The 13569-nt window shown below is 58.9% G+C and overlaps 1 long non-coding RNA gene across 1 annotated transcript; it reads right to left on the reverse strand.

Moving 5' to 3' along the window:
* Nucleotides 1-9308: 9308 nt before the first annotated feature.
* On the reverse strand, nucleotides 9309-11026 carry LOC309866203. The gene is made up of 2 exons (XR_014312494.1): nucleotides 10521-11026; nucleotides 9309-10210 (listed from the first exon to the last, which is right to left on the reverse strand). It is a non-coding gene; the product is annotated as an uncharacterized lncRNA (long non-coding RNA).
* Between the last annotated feature and the right edge of the window lie 2543 nt (nucleotides 11027-13569).

Genomic DNA, 13569 nt, shown 5'->3' on the forward strand with positions numbered 1-13569 from the left:
ACGTCTGTGCCCCATGGCCCGGCCGGGCCCTCCCACTGGGCCCTTCAGGACTCGGCCCACCCTCCACTCCCGGCTTGGCTTCTGCTTACGTCCCAAACAGGGGTTTCCCTGGTTGCTAGAAACAGAAGCCTGGAGCCAACTTACGCTGAAGGGCGGGGGGCTGGTGTGTGAAGAGCGTAGGGGAACGCTCGGGGCGCACGCTCGGGGGCCGGGGTGCTGGGCCGCTGAGTGGACACGGGCTCGGCTTCTCCTCGGCAGGTGCGGAGGGGACGGGGGGCCAGCGCCCTGCGCGTCCAGACGTGGGGGTAAAAGGGAAACATGTCTTTCAGCAGTCCGAGACTTGGACACGAACAAGTAGACTTTCATTTACTTCCAAAATGGCCTGTAATTGTAACTTCTGTCCCTGATCTCCGAGCCCCGCTCTGGCCGATGTCCTCGTCCTGATGCTTCAGAACTCACAGCCCCTCCTGGGACCAGCGCATCCAGAGCCTCATTCACCAGCCCCTCCGGCCCTTCTCTCTCTCTGTGGATCCCAGCACCGTGGAAGGCTTTTCTGGCCACGGCTGTCCACCTGTGGCAGGAACAGGTTGTGTGGCCCACGTTCTTGATCAGGTCGGCCGGTACCTGTGGCCTCAGGCACTGATGTTGGGGTGTGTGGCCTCCTGCCCGGCACCTGGTCAGGGGGTACCTGGAGGGACAGCAGTGCCTTCCCTTGGCCTCAGCAGCTGTGTGCACCTGCTTCAGCACCTCCTACGTCCAGAGAAGACCTTCCCCCTTCCAGGGGACTAGATCTTGACTCTTCTACTCTAAAGGTAGGAAAATGTGGGGACACCGGAGACAGAGAGTTGGCAAATAGTCTCTCTGCCCTTCAGTGGCTGTTTTCCCCAGCTCAGCCCTTGGTTGGGGGGTACGCCCCGCCCGGCATAGACGCCCGGCCTGGGAGTCTCCTGGACAGAGGGGTGGAGACAGCGGAGTCATCCAAAAATCCAGATTCTGGGCTGCGGCCTAGCTGGGGACTACTTCAAAGCTTCGGCGAGGGACGGGCTCTTGCCTGTGACAGAGCGTCGCGGCTGCAGAAATGACGGGTCCCCGAGGTGCTTCCTACAGACTCTCCCACCATGAGAGGCAGTTCTCAGGCTGAGGTACAAGCCTGGCTTGGTTTTTCAGAAGTCGCTCAAAACATGAAAGTCCAGATGAGTCTCTGTTCGGAGGGGACGCGTGAGCAGCGGAAGCATGCTCTGGGGACAGAGACTTCTCATAGGAAGTACCTAAGATACCCACTCCTCTTCTAGTCACCACAGTGACCTTTTGTTTTTTTTTTTAATCTTTATGTTCCTTTATTGGAGCAAGATTCCTGACCGGTATACAGTAATGTATTACTAAACATGACCTGTGCAGAAATTATATACTATCCATCTAGACAGGTTTCCATTACACTTTGCCTATCGATGGGATAGTTCCATTTATAAAGTTTTATACATCAAAAAGCTTTGAATTTGACCAGGCTGTTCATTAATTCATCTCTGAAAAAGTTAAGGGGCATTTAATTTTAGCTACTATAATTTGCAGCATTAAAAGGCTTATGCATTAGGTAGCTTCCCAAAATGGTATCCTCTGCACAACGGCATTTAGCAGACCCAGATTCACACAGACAGGCCTCGCTTGAAAGCTATATGCTAAATAGCTAGTACTTTGAGACAAAAGTACTCCTGAGTTTCTTACCACCAATACGGACTTCTTACACTGAGCGTCTGTCTTCTCGGCCACACTTCATAGTACCCACAAAGATGCGCCAGTAACTGCCCTGCGTGTAACTTGGCATTAGAGCAGTGACCTTTTGAGAAGGCAGAGAGCTCAGCGGAGCTCTCGTCATGATCTCCGTTCACGCCCCCCCCCCCCGTTTTCCTTGGGGAGAAAGCAAATGCATTTAAAAGACTGAGGCGTCTTGGTTTCTAGCAAATTCTAAAGCAGATGCATACTGGGGGGGTCACAAAGAGGTGTTCCTGGTGCACACGGGAGACGGTGACCAAGGGCCTCTCCAGGCAAGCCTTCCGGGAGGAGCCCCCGCTCCCCGGCCACGGGCTCCCCTCTGCTAACTTCGGGGCTGTCCCTTGGGGTCCTGGGAGCTTCTGGAGTCATTTTCCGTGACTTCAAGTTCGCACAGAATATGTGTATGGGTGCTGGGCCCTCCCTGCCCTGCCCAGCTGTACGGCACTCCTGTGCCTTAAGGCCCTGACCACATGGGACTCCCCCCAAATGCTTTCCATTTCAGAAATGAATAATGAGCGAAGGGATCACATCCGTGGCTCTTGTGATGAACCACGGACTTGGATGGAAATTCTCCGTGAGCCCCCAGCCGTCCGTCAGAATCTCCTGGCAAGGTGAAGGGCTTCCCTTTGACTCTCGGAAACCCCCCACCCCCCACCCCAAGCTGGTTTCTGCCACACGTTTGGGGGGAGGTGGGAGTGGAGTGCAGGGCGTGGTCCCTTGTGTATGTGCGCATCCTGTGACGTCGTCACCTTGAAGTTAGAATCCCCAAGTGCCTGGGTGGCTCAGTCGGTTGGGCATCTGACTCCTGGCTCAGCTCATGACCTGCGCGTCGGGCTCCACGCTCAGTGTAGGATCAGACTGTACGCTCTGCTCGGTGTGGGGTCTGTGTGAGATTCTCTCTCTCCCTCTGCCCCTCTTCACCCTCTAAAAAAAGAATGAAAGAGAAAGTCATGCTGGTGATGTCTGCACCCAGAGGGTGACCCCCGGCTCTCCCTTCCCCCCCGAGCCCGCACATGACCTGAGCCAAGGACCTGGGGGATGGCAGGAGGGCAGGAGTTAAGAGGCTCTGCTCCCTCACTTTCGGAACCGATGAACCATGAGGCGAGCTTACCCTCCTGCGTCCCCCCACCCCCAGGGCGAGGACCCGGTTTTCCTCCCGACACGCGCATTCCCTGCCTCCCTCTGTAAGAAGCACCTGCGTGGTTTCTCCTGGGGACGGGCCGACCAGCGCCTCCCACGTCGCCTGAGACTGTCCGAGTTCTGTAAAGTCCCACGTTCCTGTAGCTCGTCCCTCCCTCGGTCCAGGTCCCCTGGGCCAGTGCTTGCTCCGTCACAACAGGCACACCCGTCTCCGTCTCCGGGTCTTGGAGTCCGAGTCTCTGCTCCCGGTGGTAAATGCTTCCCAGCAATCCAGCACCTTCAGCCCAGGCGTGGAGGTCACGAGGGCCTGGGAGGGAACAGCACACGGACACCCGAGGTGACGCATCCAGGGGCCGGACGCCGGCGCTTTCTGGCCCGCGGGGAGAGACGGGAAGGTGGAAACCACGGGAGGAAAGGATAGTACGGCCAAAGGCAAGAAATGAGGCAGGGAGAGCTTCAGGGTGCCCAAGTGTCAGTAAATTGAGGCATTTGCTCAGGAGGCTGGAGACGGAAGGAACGGGGCATCCAGCGATGAGAAATCCAGCCGTGAACGCTTGTTGGATGGATGGCCAGGCAGACAACGTGACCAGGCTGTGAGACCCTCAGACAGGCTGGTGTAGGAAGGGTCTGCAGCCTCAGCCCTGGGCCAGAGGGGACGCAGACCGCTGGGTCTCAAAGGCCAACACTGAGCTCCACAGAGGCCCAAAGGTTTCCACGCCAGCGACGGCTGGCTTTCACAGTGTCACTCAAGCCAACTCTAGTCGATTCGCTGCTGCGGTAAAGAAGCAGGCAGCGTGCCAGGGTCGGGCATGGGTCTGGGCGGGGCTGACCGGCGGGGCTGACCGGCGTGGCTCTGCGCAGGGTTCTGGAGGCTTAAATGGAGGGTCTTTCCACATAGAGGCCTGGCGGGACGGACAGCCCGGGACCATGGACACCGTGAGGGCAAGCGAGTCTTGACCTACAGTAAACAGCCGTCTGGAAAGAGGGTTGTTTTGTCTGTTCGGCGAGACCAGGTCTAGAGGAGGAGCCGGCTTCTTGTTGCTCCAGTGAATGAGTTTGTAGGCAGTTCCTGAAAAACCCAATAAAGAAAGGCATTTGCAACGTTCTCTCCCCCTGGCTAAGAATTTTCTGAAATAATAAAATCGTGCCAATCTCATTAGTTTCTGATCCTGTGAAATTGTGTGGTTGGGGAGGAAGCTCTTCCTCAAACTCTCCCTCACCCCCGCCGTTGAGCATGGGGACTCCCCGGGACCAGCACTGGTGACCTCAGGCCTCCCCCTGGTGCTCCTCTCACGTGAACTTGGCCCCAAGACAGTGACAAGTGGGGCACAGAAGCAAGGACGACATGTGCTTACCTGAAAACTAATTCAGGAACAGGAAGAAGCCTTGGCCTAGAGAACAAGCCCTCCGGACCAGGCTGTCCAGCGCCGGTAAGGGGATCGTGGCCGTAAAATGCCGCGGCTCACCAGGGGAGTGCAGAGACCGCGCCGGCCCGAGGCGAGGTCCCAAGTCCTTGCTATGCGATCCCTTGGCCCTGCTGTGTGGTGGGGATGGCCACGGCAGGGCAGGGCCAAGGACTAAAACAGAGAATATGGGCTTGGGGCTCGCTACCCGCCTGGCCTGGGGGGAGGGAACTCTCCGGTCAAATGTCTGGCTGGTGGTCTCTCTCCTCTATCACGTCACACGGGGACGCCGGGGGTGTTCGCCCAGCGAGGAGGGGTTCTGGCCAGCGTGGGCTGCCCCCCTTCCCACCCTGTGGACACAGACCAGGGGCAGGGGGCGAGAAGATGTGGTCTAGCTGAGCACCCTGCCCCAGGATGGGCTCCAGAGCACACGGAATTCCAAGGGCACGAGGAATGTAATGGAAGGTGCCTCGGGGAGAGGCGGCCGGGCAGGTGAGCAGCACAGCAGCGTGGACGGCGTCCAAGGAGGGGAGGCGTGCAGGGGAGGCTGGGAGGATCAGCAGGTCAGTCCCATGAACTCCTGGGTCAGGTGAGGTGGGGGCTGAGCAGGAGGGGGCCGGGGGCAGCCCCGTGGTCCCGAAGCCCATCTCCCAGGCTCCAAGGACGGCGATGCAGCGGCCCCAGCGGGACCCAGAGCCGCGGGCCTGGCCCGGGGAGTCAGCTGCGGCCACGGCTGCTTTTCCACCCACGCCCCCACCGCCGCTGGGCCGAGAGCGCCCCCGGGATCCCGACATATGGCTGCTTATTACCCATAATGTCCCCGCTGTTGTGAATTTTCTCCTTTTCATCTTTTTTATGAGTATTTTAATGGGAAGGTAGGGGGAGGGTGCGTCAGGCTGAAGCCAGGGACGGTGATTTGAAGGAGTTTCCTTCCCGGTGCTGAGTCGTCATGGGCGCAGGGCCTTCCAGCATCTACGAGTGAGAGAGATGGGGGGGGGGGCTCCTGGCTTGTGGACCGGGACGCCGAGTCGGAGGGGCGAGCGCTGGTGGAGGGCGGGTGGGGGTCGCAGAGTCAAGGCTGTCCCGCCCAGGGTGCTCCTCCAGTAGGAGCGGGAGCCGACACTGGGACCCACGTGCCCCGAATGACTCAGAGCCCGGCTGGCCTTGAGGGCGCTGACTGGCTTGGGGCACAGGAGGACCCCACGGAACGCTCTGGGGCCCCAAATTCTCAGCTCCGTGTGACTCACACAGAGCACTTCGAGGCTGACTCTCGGGTCCCCGAAGGTGGAGGGTTTCCCCCACCCAGCAACTCTGCAGCACCAGCTGGCCGGCCGACAGCGTCACTCACCTCTGTCCTCCACTGGGGGACAGCGTCACATCCCGCAGCACAAGGGCCCGGTCTCAACCAGGCTGTCCCCGCGTCCCACACAGTCATGACCCCAGGCTGTCCTGGCTGCTTCTGACCCAGCTAGAGATCGGAGGCCCCCACGACCCCCTTCTCCGGTTCCACTGGTTCACTGGAGCGGCTCCTGGAGCAGGTGAGCAGCCAGATGGGAGAGGCGTGGGGCAAGGCCTGGGAGGGGTGCAGAGCGCCCGTGCCCTCCCCAGAGGCACCCCCCTGGTGCCCCTCCGTGTTAACCAGCCTGGAACCTCCCTGAACCCTGTGCCGTCGGGATCTTCACCGAGGCTCCACCACGTAGGCCTGGCCCGTCCTCGGAGCGACCTCTTCTAGCCTGCAGTCCTCTCCCTGGAGAGTGGGAGCGGGGGGTGGTGCTGAAAGTCCCAAACTTCTGAGCACAGCAGGGTCTTTCCTGCAATCAGACCCCACCTAGGAGCTCCCCAGAGTCACCTCGTTAGAACAAAGGACACTCGTGTCACCCAGGAAATCACAAGAGCTCTAGGAGTGTCAGGAACCAAGGTCAAGACCAAGTGTTAGAACAAGAGAGGCTCCTAGTGCCCTTCTTCCTTGGGAATTTACGGGTTTTAGGAGCTCTGTGCTGGGAACAGGGACACAGACCAAACAGATATTTCATATTATAAATCACAACCTCACAACCAGAAAGTGTTTACCTTTGATTAATATTTTATTGAACACATCCACACGCCTGTCTGCCAAGGCTTTTGTTCACATAGTTGGTCTCCTTGGCCATTCTGCCATAAAAGTTACATTTTGTAAACATATCAATTATTTTAAAACCTGCTATCGCATAAATATTAAAGGACTGCGTAATAAAGAATTCAGCCCCTGGAAAGCAACCAGTAATTGCTTGCCTTCTTGTTTGCTTTCTACTCCGGATCCGGATGCATAAATAAAATGTACACACTTGTAAGCAGAGTGTGGGAACAATACTATATGCCTTCTGTTTCTTTCTTTCCCTGGGCCCTTAAAATAAGCTTCTCCCACACTGTAATACTGCATTCCGAGGACGACATCCTCTCACACTGAACCGATCTTGCATGATTGAGGTAAAAAATTATGCTTTTGTGGCCCTGCGTCTTCATTCATGATTTTAACAAGCTCTGGAATGCCGGCTCTGTGTCGTGCCCCGTAGAGACTGCGTTGGGGACACAGTGATAAATAAGACAGACCCTGGCCCTCAAAATTCTCCAGGAGGAATTAGCTGGGGTGAGCATCCGTATTTTGCCTTATTTTGTTGTATTTCTCAAGGAGAAATCCCGGGGAGGGATTGCTGGGTCAGAGAAGCCAAGCGTTTTAATGGCTGTGAGGGCCTCACGTCAAGTTGCTTCCCCGTCTGTAGCCCCTGGGGCATTCCGCAAACGCGCCTGCTTCGCTGGCACCCGGCCGAGATCGGGTATCATCGTGAAGAAGTGTCCTCCAATTTAATAGGTGTAAAATGACAGAGAACCGCGTTAGCTTACATGCGGCCCCCAGGTCCCGGGGATGGATTATTTCTGCCTCAACACTTGGTCTACATGGCAGAGCTCCTTCCCCCTCCTTTGTGGAGTTAAAAGACGTCCTTCCCCTCGTGCCTTCCTTAGAAAATAGTGTGTGACCTAGTGAGGCTTTTACAGCCTCTGAAACCGTTTCCTTACAGAGGAATCCTTCTGCTTCCCTAAAAAGCACCTGTGCCCCGAACACTAGCTCCTTCCCACCCTGCCACAAGGTGGGGGCCATTCTGAGCAGAAGCCTCTTTTACCAACACCCGCCACTCTGAGACCCACCTTTGAAGAGTGGCTCCTGCACACCTGAGTCCAGGTCACCGGGCAGCCACCTGGCTGCAGAGTCTGCCGCGGAGGCAACCGTCCCCCTCCCCCGCCCAGGCCCCGTGGGCTGCGGCACTTCCCGCGGTCGCAGAACCCCGCCCACCCCGTCAAGCTGAGCCAATCCGATCTCCCGCTCCTTGGACGGATGGTCCAATGGGCAGGCGAGCGGTTCAAGGCCGGCCAATCACAGTCCTGCTCTGAGATTTTCTCCAGCCCAGCTGGGAGGAAGGCAGCCCCAGTCTCCTGCGTCCTGGAGCACAGAAACGTGTGCCCCAATGGCCGAGCCCGCTTGCGGCTGCCCCTTCCCCCTATGCCCGCTCTAGCCCCAGCAGCGGAGCGAGCCGGCTGGGGGCCCAGAGACGGCGAGGAGGGCGCTGCTGCCCCGTGGGCCGGCCCGCACCCCGCCCCGCACCCCACCCCCGCACCCCGCCCCCGCACCCTCCCTGCGTTTCAGCTCTTAGGATCTCAGCCGCTGTGTCTGTCCGCGCGTCCTCGTTACGATACTTCGTCTGCGGTGAGACCTGCTGTCGCTCAAAGTCACGCAGACGTTCCGCGCGGCTGGTGGGGTCCGCGGGTCCCGGACGGGGGAGACACCCCGGAGCCCCGAGGACTCGCGTCGAGGGTCGGACTCGCGTGATGCCGTCGTTGGGCACGAGTTCCGGGGCTGCTACGAGCCAGACGGATCCCGGGCCCTGGAAGCCGACGCTCCACGCTCCCGTCGGAGCCGCCGAGGGTCTGAGCGGCTCTCAGGTCCGTGCAGCGCGGAAGCGGGGCCTCCACGGGAGGCCGCCCCACTCCGTCGCCCTCCGGCTGCGCCGGCCAGGAGGAGGCGGTCCGGGAGCGCCGAGGCGGGGCGCGAACCGCTGTTGCGCTGAAACCGGCCTCTGGAGAGCGGCGATGCGAGCCGAGAGGGGCAGCCAGGTGGGCCGCGTGCCCGGCGGGACACCAACTGGGAACAGCTTTCGTGTCCGCGGGGCTCGTCTCGGGAGGAGCGCGTGGAGCCGGCGCGTGTTTGTGGCAGAGGCTGCGGGTCTTCGGGACCGACGCGCCGTTGCCGGAGCCTCCGTTTCCTTGTTCTCCTGGTCCTCTGTCCGCCCTCACGCGTGCCCCCGAGGGAGAATAACCACGGCCAGGCGGGGACGGCTTCCTCCCGCCTGCAGGCTGTGGGAGCAGGTGCCTGGCCACCCCCAGGGCCCTTTCGCAGCAGCGGCCGGAGCCCCGCCCACGCCCGGCTGTGCACCTGCTCCCGGCTTCGCTCCGGCTGGCCAGCGGGTGCGGCGGAGTCAGCGCCCCAGCGCCCAGGCCTCCAGGTGGAACAAGCGAGCAAGGAGACCAAAACGCTCTTCCCATCAGCCGCCTTGAGCCCGGGAGCTGCTCCCTTCTCTGCGGCTGGGCCTTCTCCTGCCCTGAAGGTCAGGCTCTGCCAGCTGGGCCATGTGAAATGGGTCTGGGAGGTAAGGAAGGGCATGAGAATAAGAGGGGGTGCGTGGACGCCTGCGAGGACCCAGCGAGCCAGGGGCAGGGGCCGGAGGATCTCATGCTGACCTGGGACCTTTCGTTTCCTCACAGGAGGCTCTCTGCCCGCCTCCTTGTTGGTCCCCAGTGAGATGCTGGACTTGAGAGGCGCCTGCGCTGTTCTGGAGGACGGCAGAGAAGGGTTTGGGGACACCCCCATCCAATCTCACAGCAGGGGTAGTGAAGAAGGTGGCATACCTGCCTGTGACACCCCCGGGCCACAAAGAAAGCAAAGATGATCCATGCTTGTATCTGTGTAGGAACCCAATTGTTCATTCATTTCTCTTTGTTTTATTCTGTGTTTTCCAAACTGTCCTCTTTTCCGTTTAGCGTCTCTGACAAGGCCCCTTAACGTGTACATCTCAAAGCCCAAAGACGCCTTCCCCGCGATGGGCCGTGGGGCCAACTCCCGACACCTCAGCTCCCACAGCCTTCCTGACTCCTAACCGATGACTGACCCTGCAGCCCTGCACCCCTGTTCCAGTGGGGGCACCTTTCGCAAACACACAAGCACGAAACACCCCAGAAATTCTGACTCAGATTAACCTTAACGTAGGAGATCGGGGAGGGAGAGCCGTCCTCTAGCTGGGGTCCGGGCACACAAAAGAGAAATGCAGGGGGTGTCTGGGCCTCCGTCCTGCCTCTTCTTCTTTCGGCCACGGGTGGGGGGGGGGACTCTCACGGCAGCAGGTGTCAGCCTCAAAATAACGTTTTGAGATTCTATAACTTAATGGAATTTACCAATTCTCAGATGAGTTACTAAATCTCACGGTTTCATAATCTGCCATTGGTCCGGACAGTTTTATTTACCTGTGTCGTTCTAGGAAATAGGAATGGGCCTCGCGGTCCAGATGCCAAAGCCAAGATGGGTGGAGAGGACGCGCTGAACACAGATTCGTTCATTCGTCAGTAACGACCGAGAGTTTCTTCCTGAGGAAATCGCGTGGATCCGAGGCCCAATCTGTTGTTCTGAAAGCCGGCAAGGCAGGAAGTCTGCTGGGAGCCCGGACGGACACCAGCACAACAGAGAAAGCCTTTATCCTTGGGGCCACCAGGGTGCAAAGGCACAAGGGGTGTCTGGCCGAGGTGGGTCAGTCTGGTAGAGGCCAGAGTCGGTGGGTCTTCATCCCAGGTGTCCTGGAAGTGGAGGTCGCTCTCTGTGCCAATGAGAAAGACACGTGCAAAGTCAGTCAAGACTAACGAGTGTGGGTGACGGTGATCTGCTGAGCTCCATCCGGAGTGTCTGCAGATGGGGACCCGGGGCGCCCCCGCGAGGCTGGCACCTCGTCTCCCCTTGTTGCATCTGCACATGGAGGACGCATGAGTTCCTTCTCCTGCTGGGCCCATGCAGCAGCCTGCGGTTTGCAGCCCCCCCCACCCGCCCGCCCCGCTAGCCTGCCATTCTCCCGGAGGCTTGTGTCCTCCCAGGGAAGGAGAGCAGGAATCCGACAGGAACTGGGCACTTACCGGATGCAGGGACTGGGATGGGCACGGGTGCATCGTGGGTGAGCCCAGCCCCTGCCTCCAGGGAGCTCATTGTCCAGTGCGGGAGACAGTCCAGTTCAACTCAGTGTGGCGAGTGGCCGGGGCAGCCGACGGGGGCTGGCATCGGACCTCACGGGGGGCGGGGGGCGCTGGGCTTCAGGGGCAAGGAGACTTTCCTAAAGAGGAGGTCATGTGAACTGGGCTCTGAAGGTCAGGTGGAATCTGGGGGTGGGCAGAGGAGCCTGGGAAAGGGACCAGCATTTGCAGAGCCCCGGAATGAGGGAAGATGCGTGTGTGCAGGGATTGGACGTGGCTCCTGTGGCCGGAGCAGGACAGACAAGGAGAGAAGGGGGAGATGAGGCCAGAGACGTGGGCAAGAGCCAGCCTGGGGAGGGACATGAGACCAGGTCGCGATGGGGATGGGCTGGAGGGGGAGAGGCTGGGCTATAAACCACGGCGTCCGTGGGCATGGGACCCGGGTCCGCGGTGGTGGCTGCTGGCATGCTGGGCGTGGCGTTACCCATGGGGATGTAAACATGAGTAAATAAACAAAAGGATCCGGGTCCGGGGCAGGGGTGCAGGGTGGAGCCCTCCCTCAGGGGACGGAATGTTCTTCATCGTAATGAGGAAGGAGGAGGCTGCGGTTGAGTGGGGAGGGATGGGGGTGTTCGGGCAGCCCGCGGTGCCGGACGGATGGCTCCTTTCTGCGGAAGCAAAGTTATAAATCACTTCTTATGTATTAGGCACGCTCAGAGAGAAATGTTGCACTCACGTGAGCCCTGATTTTAAAACTGACAGGAGCATTTCAGCTACACGTGTAGCCGCACTAGTTTTGAGAAAGAACAGGAGGGAGACGACTCGGCTCTCCAGGCCCCAAAACGTATCCCAAGTCTGCGGTCACACAGGGTGGGGCTCGCGCTTCACTAGAGAAACAGACTCACGGCACAAAAACGGGCTCCTGCACACATGGGTCCTCGAGCGCCAAGTAAGTCAGCTCCTGACTCGGGCTGCCAGCCTTCTAGAAGAGAGAGAATCGTGCCCACACTGGGACGTCTGAAAGGACAGGAGCAAACACAGAGGGACAACGCAGTCCCCACGCACGCAGATCCGAGAGCGCGGACAGCAGGGTGAGGAGGGACGGGGAGCCCTTGGCGGTGAGAAGTGAGCAGAGGACATCACCCCCAAAAAGAAATGCTGGGCTCAGCCCCCCAGCACTGAGAACATACGTCCCAGCTCACAGTGTCGGCTGAACCAAAGGGACGCACACGGCTGAGGGACAGGGTCAGCCCTGCAGAGAAGGAGCGATGCCTGTGCCCCCAAGGGATGTGGCAGTGAAGGGGAAAGAGGGAGTCAGGGTGGACCCACCAAAGACCCTGCAGGAAGGGAAGAAAAACCATCTCGGCACCTCCACATCCCAGATTACAGCTGCATTTCCCCGAACGGACGGAAGAAAGTTCTGTTGAACCAGGGCCCTCGTCACTGAACGTCTAGCATACGCAGAAACCAAACCAACTCTAGACCCAGCTACGATAAAAAGGAAAATTAAAAATGTGAATCATAACCGTTTAGCCGATGATCGTTCTTCTCACAAAGCCGGGAAGTCGGGTCGAAGGGCAGCGTGACACGGTTTAGACGACGTCTGACCTCCTCGAACTAGCTTTTGGAGTCATTAAAAAACACACAGAAATAGGAACTCAAAGATGAAAAAGAGAAACGTCAGAAAGAGGAGGAGAGAGAAGCAAGGTGAAGGCAGGAGAGAGAGAACCACAAGGCAAAACCATCTCAGAATAAAAAATACATCATAAGATGGCTAAGGGGAAAAAGTCAAATTAAGTCTTAATCAGGGGCATGAAGACAAGACAGAAAAGTCGCCGTCAGAATGAAACGGAGTTAAAGCGGGACGTGAAAGTGGGGAGGAGAGAAAGTGACCGGCACGGGGGTCCGCTGGGTCCTGGAAGAAGAAAAACAACAGAACCTGTGTTCGTACTCGAGTCTGCAGTCCAGGGTCTCAGGGAGAGCTCACGCCGGCACATGGGAAGGCACCATCGCGGGCTGTGGAAATTTTACCTGGAACGGTCACCTCCAAGGCCCGCGTCAGTAAGACAGGCTTTAACGACAAATATCCCCGCGATCTCCCCGTGCGGAGCGTTCATGGCGTAACAAGACAGGCAGGCAAGACCCTTCTCAAGAAGAGCCCGCAAAGGAAGGCGAGAGTGGGGATGCGTTTCCAGGAAACCCAAGGAAAGGGCAGGGCAGGGGACAGTGTGCGCATACGTGCTGCCTGCCCGCTCTCTCCGCTGTCAGGAGCCGGGAACGATGACCTCCCGTGACAGCCCAGATTGTGGTTTGCAAATGTCATTCCCGCTACACGGAACGAGGCCCGTGGAGGGTCGACTGATTCAAGGGCAGGAAGGAGAATGTGCGAGATGAGCCAGAAATATCTTGGGCGGGAAAGTAACACTGCGCGCAAGGGAATAACCGCTCGGAGTGGTGGGGCTCGTCACAAGGACGAAGGGACCAGCTTGAAGGGGACCCCCGCGGGCCAACGCTTACGGTAATGTGAGCACCAGACTTTGACCACAAGAGACGTGGGATCCGCAGCCTCCAAAGATAAGAGGCTCCTAATTCCTGCCCGTTGTGAACGTCACTTGAGATGGCTCAGGGGACCCGGCGGGTGCCATCGAGGTGACGATCTTGAGACAGAGAGATTCTCCGGAGAGGGTCATCCAGGGAGCCCTAAAGGAACCATGAGTGTCCTTACCAGCGTGAGGCAGAGAGAGACGAGAACACGGGGCAGAACGGGGCCGTGAGTGGGGGCCGACCCGCCAGCTTTGAAGGTGGAGGGCGGGGACAGAAGCCAGGGGACAGAAGCCAGGGCATGCTAGGAAGGGGGCTCCGGAAGCTGGATCTGGGAGGGAAGGGTCTCCCCGGGCTCCAGAGGGGGCGTGGCCCGGCCGGGACCTGGACTTGGGCTCCGTGGCAGCGATTCTGCACTTCTGACTCCAGTAGGAGAGTAAATGTAGTTTTAGAA

Source organism: Mustela nivalis (assembly GCF_964662115.1).
Source record: "Mustela nivalis genome assembly, chromosome: 6".
NCBI lineage: Eukaryota > Metazoa > Chordata > Mammalia > Carnivora > Mustelidae > Mustela > Mustela nivalis.